Raw genomic sequence first — 6849 nt, 5'->3', positions numbered from 1 at the left:
AGATCGCTAGGTCTCCTAGTTGACTGAGTTCTAACGCCGCGTTCCGACATTCCAGTGTAACACATTAAATGGTATCTTCAACAATGAATAAAATATAAGAACCATAGGGACAGAAATAATAATAATAGAATGAGTCATTATGGTACGCTTGGGTACCAGTCCCGTATTCATCTAGTCCGATGCAGGAAACTTTCTAGCAAATAGTAGAGCTTTCATTTTCAATTCTGAAATAATCATGCTACATTTTATAACTAATCCATTGCACGCTAATATCGTTGGGGATACACCACTGCTGGAATTTAGGGTCATTCGGCACTTACATCGCAATGTGCTTGGACAAGTGCGGTTTTCAACTCCTGTGGTAACCAACAAACTACAAAAGTAAGCGTAAAGAACTCATGTATCAGTTAAATATTTACCATTTGTATTGTGGCTGTTGCAGATGATTTTATCTGAAGCTTAAGTGCTTAAAACATGTTTCGAACAACCTGCATATCTGAGAACGTGATCGCTTACGGAAAGAAGGAGTTAGACGATCGTAAGACATCTTCTGTATGAACAAAAAACATAAAAATTACACAGAATATAGTTAGGGCTATTAGAAAGCACACGTCTTTGCACATCTATTTTATCATAATCTGTTGCTGCGAAATACATAATTAACACAGTACTTTCCATTCTGTGCATGTTAACAAGTTAGCTTCTTTTTTCTGTGGCGTATGTTCACCAGAGATAGTGAAGTTTTCGTATCACACCTGTCCCGGTTTTCGATGACAGACCTCCTGAACTCATACATTGTGCGAGGAGGGGATCAGCGATGACACATACCGTAAGTTTAAACCTTCAAAACTTTCTTAATCGTGCTTGTGAAAGCAGCCACTGCCGGCTATCCCATGCATTTGAATCCTGCCTTCTTAAAGGTGAACTTGTGATTAGTGCGGTCAGCTCTTGCCTTTTCTCTATGAACGATTGAGCAACTGTTGAAATGTTGTCATAGGTCAGTGTAGTAGGCTGGTAGAGATCGCCTCGATACAAAGAAAAGGGCATTTTGTATACCACGAAGTGTTTCTCGCATCCAAGTATCTATCTCCTTCTATCGTGCCTTACTTCTTCTTACGTGTCTGATCACATTCCTGATCACAGCTTCAATGCAGTCAGGTTCATTCTCTATTTCTGTGTGTTGGAGGTCTTCAGTAGTATACTGTAGTGATCCATCTTCCCTCTGGCATTCTTATAAGATGACCATACGATGCTATTCATTTCTTATTATGTCTCTTCTTGTTGCTTCACAACTTCGTCTCCAGAATCTATTCCCATTACCTTTAATTACTTCCCATTAAATCTGAAGACTTCATCAGCGCACAGAAAAATACTCTCAACTATAGTATATCCTCCTTTGTAATATTGTTCTCTATTATTTTCCTCCCTGTAGTAGCGTGCAAGCTATTCTCTGACGTTTTGACTCGTGTTCCATCGTTATGCCCCTTCTTCTAGTCAGTGTTTTCCACGTACTCGTTTCTTCGCCAGTTCTGTGGAAGCACTCCTTATTTCATAAACACACAGTGATTAGTATTCCACATTAATAGTAATGTTTTAGGGCACTGTAAACCGTCTTCTGGGTTTGCAGGCCATCCTCAGAGAGACCAAAGAGATGGTCCACACAAAATCTGCGAGAGTTTATAGCTGCATAAAGGTTGCTGATGTTTATTTTATGGGCATAAGGCCATGGTCCAAGGCATAGTCCGTATTTAACATTTCGTCTTCCGATACTCAAAATACCTACCTTCTATACCGAGAAAGCACTTAAAGACTCGAGAAAGCTCAGCAGGCTAGACGCTCTATATGTATTCAATAACGGATCATGCACTAGGACCAGGAAACCGCCAAATTCGTTTCTCTGACGTTTTACCAAGATATAATAATTACTACGATAAGATGTACAGAGAACCTATAGAAATTCGAAAGTACAAAGAAAATTTTAACAGGACAGGAGGAGGACTGAAATTAGACAAGTTGTGGACCAAAGTACTAAATGAAACAAGCCCTACTAACATAGGTCGGCGTAACTCTGCAATCTTAGGCAGTGCATTTGATAAAACCACGAAGTCGAACTCTTCTGCCACATTTAATAGCCCTTAAGGGACATGATCCTAATAATGTCAAGCGATATCCCTGTTTATAGATTCCTATGTAATAATACCTAATTTTACGCCAGTTAAATTGTTTGCAAAATAACGGCAATTAATACTAAACTAAACTCCTCCCGAACAGGCCATGAAGGCCCAACGGTACCGACCGGCCGCCGTGTCATCCTCAGCCCACAGGCGTCACTGGATGCGGATATGGAGGGTCATGTAGTCAGCACACCGCTCTCCCGGCCGTATGTCAGTTTCCGAGACCGGAGCCGCTACTTCTCTGTCAAGTACCTCCTCAGTTTGCCTCACAAGGGTTGAGTACACCCGGCTTGCCAACAGCGCTCGGCAGACCGGATGGTCGCCATCCAAGTGCTAGCCCAGTCCGACAGCGCTTAACTTCGGTGATCTGACGGGAACCGGTGTTACCACTGCGGCAAGGCCGTTAGTCAAAATTACGCGACTACATAGAGTAAACAGTAAAAATCTATTTTTTCAACTTTTACTAATAAAAAAAGCAAAATCCTCGGAAAATTAACATCTGTAAATCCCCTACGTGATGTTAACCTTTGTTGTACGAAACTGTAATTATTTTACCGAGAAACAAGCGATATTTGATTCTCCCTTTTTCCCTTCCTGGCAACAGCAAGTTACCGATGTATGTGTCTTCTTTCTATCGCTTTTGGCGGTAATAACTGGACCACTGTGTTTCAAATTTGGTTTTAATTTGTGAAATTATCAACTTCACAGTTCTCCCTGTTTTAATTACAGTGCAAGTAATTTCTTGTCTTTTGGATTAAGCTGCTTGGTGACCCAACGACTGAGTGCCATAAGCATTATATTGTTAGTTAAAAAGACGTACTTTATAGGAATTATCCGAAAGGGATGGGAATCGGTAGATGTGGCATACGTGTACAGACAAAATACCGGGTAATCAAAAAGTCAGTATAAATTTGAAAACTGAATAAAGCACGGAATAATGTGAGTAGAGAGGTACAAATTGACACACTTGCTTGGAATGACATGGGGTTTTATTAGAACCAAAAAAATACAAAAGTTCAAAAATCTCCGACAGATGGCGCTTCATCTGATCAGAATAGCAATAATTAGCATAACAAAGTAACACAAAGCAAAGATGATGTTCTTTACAGTAAATGCTCACAATGTCCACCATCATTTATCAACAACAGCTTTGGTCGAGGAATAATGTTGTGAACAGCACTGTAAAGCATGTCCGGAGTTATGGTGAGGTGTTGGCGTTGGACGTTGTCTCTCAGCATCCCTAGAGGTGTCGGTCGACCATGATACACTTGCGACTTCAGGAAACCCCAAAGAAAATAGTCGCACGGACTGCGGTCTGGGGACCTGGGAGGCCAAGCATGACAAAAGTGGCGGCTGAGCACACGATCGTCACCAAACGACGCGCGCAAGAGATCTTTCACGCGTCTAGCAATATGGGGTGGAGCGCCATCCTGCATAACCATCGTACCAGCAGGTGTTTATCACCCAGGCTGGGGATGATGCGATTCTGTAACATATCGGCGTACCTCTCACCTGTAACTGTAGCAGTTACTGACGTTTTGCTGTCCAGCGCCATCTGTCGGACACTTTGCGAACTTTGTTTTTCTGGGGTTTAATGAAACACCATGTCATTCCAAGCATGTGTGTAAATTTTTCTCTCTCTACCTACATTATTCCATGGTTTATTAAGTTTTCAAATTTATACTGACTTTTTCATCATCCGGAACAGTAATAATTTCAGAAAATTTTTATAATTTATTCAAGAGAAAGAGAGAAAAAGAGCTTCACAAATTGAACAAGTCAATAACGCTTGGCCTTTTCTGGGACTTAAACAAGCAGTTATTCGGCTTGGCATTGACTGATAGTGTGCTACGGTGTCATCCTGTCGGATATCGTGCCACGTTCTGTCCAACTGACGCGTTAGGTCGTCAAAATCCCGAGGTGATTGGAGGGCACTGCCTGTAATTACCAAAACGTTCTCAACTGGGGAGAGAGCTGGCGACTTTGCTAACCAAGGTAGGGCTCGACAGGTACGAAGACAATCAGTAAAAACTGTCGAAATGTGCGAGTGGGCAATTGTCTTGCTGAAATGTATGCCCAGGATGGCTTGCCAGGAATGGCAACAAAACGAGGACTAAAATTTCGCCGGCGTACCACTGTTCTGTAAAGATGCTGCGATTGACAACCAAAGAGGCACTGCTATGAAATGAAGTGGCACCACAGATCATTAATCCCGGCTGTCGGATCGTGTGATGGGGGGCAACAGTCAGGTTGGTATCCCACCGCTGGGTCGTGTTCAGACATGCCTTCGGCATGGAATCTCACTGACTGGAGTAGCATTGTCTTCAGTGATGAGCCCCGCTTCAAACTGAGACCCGATGACCAGTGAAGACGTCTCTGGAAGCAGTGGACAACAGTGGATTACCAATCTCACTGTGGCCTGCCATATGTTTCGACAAGGCCGGCCACGGTTTTAGGCACTACAGTCTTACCGCTACGGTCGCAGGTTCTAATCCTGCCTCGGGCATGGATGTGTGTGATGTCCTTAGGTTAGCCGGCCGCGGTGGTCTCGTGGTTAAGGCGCTCAGTCCGGAACCGCGTGACTGCTACGGTCGCAGGTTCGAATCCTGCCTCGGGGATGGATGTGTGTGATGTCCTTAGGTTAGTTAGGTTTAAGTAGTTCTAAGTTCTAGGGGACCGATGACCACAGATGTTAATGTCCATAGTGCTCAGAGCCATTTGAACCATTTTTTGTCCTTAGGTTAGTCAAGTTTAAGTGTAGTTCTATGTTCTAGGGGACTGCTGACGTCAGAGGTTAACTCCCGTAGAGCTCAGAGCCATTTGAAGATTTTTTTTTTTTTTTTTGCGACAATCAGGAGTGAGGGAGGTGCCATTTATCTTCATAGTAGAACACTTTTGGTTGTCGTCCACGTCACCTTTACAGGACAGTTGGACGTCGACTGGGCCCCCGTTTTGCTGTCATTCATAGCATGCATCTTGGGCATACATGTCAGCAAGATAATGCTCGCCCGCTTGCGGCGAGAGTTTCTACTGTTTGTCTTCCTGCTTGCAAAAGCCTATCTTCACCAACAAGGACGCTGGACCTCTCCTCAGTTGAGAGTATTTGGAGCATTATGGGCAGGATCCTCCAGTCGCCTCGAGATTTTGACGATCTAACGGTCCAATTGTACAAAATTTCTCGCCAGGTCAGTATTGTCATCTACATCTACATGACTACTCTGCAATTCACATTTAAGTGCTTGGCAGAGGGTTCATCGAACCACAATCATACTATCTCTCTACTATTCCACTCCCGAACAGCGAGCGGAAAAAACCAACACTTAAACCTTTCTGTTCGAGCTCTGATTTCTCTTATTTTATTTTGATGATCATTCCTACCTATGTAGGTTGGGCTCAACAAAATATTTTCACGTTCAGAAGAGAAAGTTGGTGACTGAAATTTCGTAAATAGATCTCGTCGCGACGAAAAACGTCTTTGCTTTAATGACTTCCATCCCAAATCGCGTATCATATCTGCCACACTCTCCCCTATTACGTGATAATACAAAACGAGCTGCCTTTATTTGCACCCTTTCGATGTCTTCCGTCAATCCAACCTGGTAAGGATCCTACACCGCGCAGCAATATTCCAAGAGAGGACGAACGAGTGTAGTGTAAGCCGTCTCTTTAGTGGACTTGTTGAATCTTCTAAGTGTCCTGCCAATGAAACGCAACCTTTGGCTCGCCTTCACCACAATATTATCTATGTGGTCCTTCCAACTGAAGTTGTTCGTAATTTTAACACTCAGGTACTTAGCTGAATTGACAGCCTTGAGAATTGTACTATTTATCGAGTAATCGAATTCCAACGGATTTCTTTTGGAACTCATGTGGATCATCTCACACGTTTCGTTATTTAGCGTCAACTGCCACCTGACACACCATACAGCAATCTTTTCTAAATCGCTTTGCAACTGATACTGGTCTTCGGGTGACCTTACTAGACGGTAAATTACAGCATCATCTGCGAACAATCTAAGAGAACTGCTCAGATTGTCACCCAGGTCATTTATATAGATCAGGAACAGTAGAGGTCCCAGGACGCTTCCCTGGGGAACACCTGATATCACTTCAGTTTTACTCGATGATTTGCCGTCTATTACTACGAACTGCGACCTTCCTGACAGGAAATCACGAATCCAGTCGCACAACTGGGACGATACCCCATAGGCCCGCAGCATCATTAGAAGTCGCTTGTGAGAAACGGTGTCAAAAGCTTTCCGGAAATCTAGAAATACGGAATCAACTTGAGATCCCCTGTCGATAGCGGCCATTACTTCGTGCGAATAAAGAGCTAGCTGCGTTGCACAAGAACGTTGTTTTCTCATTACGTATCAATAGATCGTTCCCTTCCAGGTGATTCATAATGTTTGAATACAATATATGCTACAAACCATACTGAAAACCTATGTCAATGATATGGGTCTCTAGTTACTCCTACTACCGTTCTTAAATACTGGGGCGATCTGCCCAATTTTCCAATCTGGAGGTACAGATCTGTCGGTGAGCAAGCGGTTGTATATGTTTGCTAAGTAGGGAGCTATTGTATCAGCGTAATCTGAAAGGAACCAAATCGGTTTACAATCTGGACCTGAAGACTTGCCCGTATCATGCTAGCAGCTGTTCGTGTTTCAAA

The 6849-nt window shown here is 43.2% G+C and overlaps 1 pseudogene; it reads right to left on the bottom strand.

The window, feature by feature from the left end:
• Window positions 1-2465: 2465 nt before the first annotated feature.
• LOC126357292 (5S ribosomal RNA) lies at window positions 2466-2582 on the bottom strand (annotated as a pseudogene).
• Between the last annotated feature and the right edge of the window lie 4267 nt (window positions 2583-6849).

This window comes from Schistocerca gregaria, chromosome 3, assembly GCF_023897955.1.
Source record: "Schistocerca gregaria isolate iqSchGreg1 chromosome 3, iqSchGreg1.2, whole genome shotgun sequence".
NCBI classification, from domain to species: domain Eukaryota; kingdom Metazoa; phylum Arthropoda; class Insecta; order Orthoptera; family Acrididae; genus Schistocerca; species Schistocerca gregaria.
This window is presented reverse-complemented; position numbering and strand designations above follow the sequence as displayed.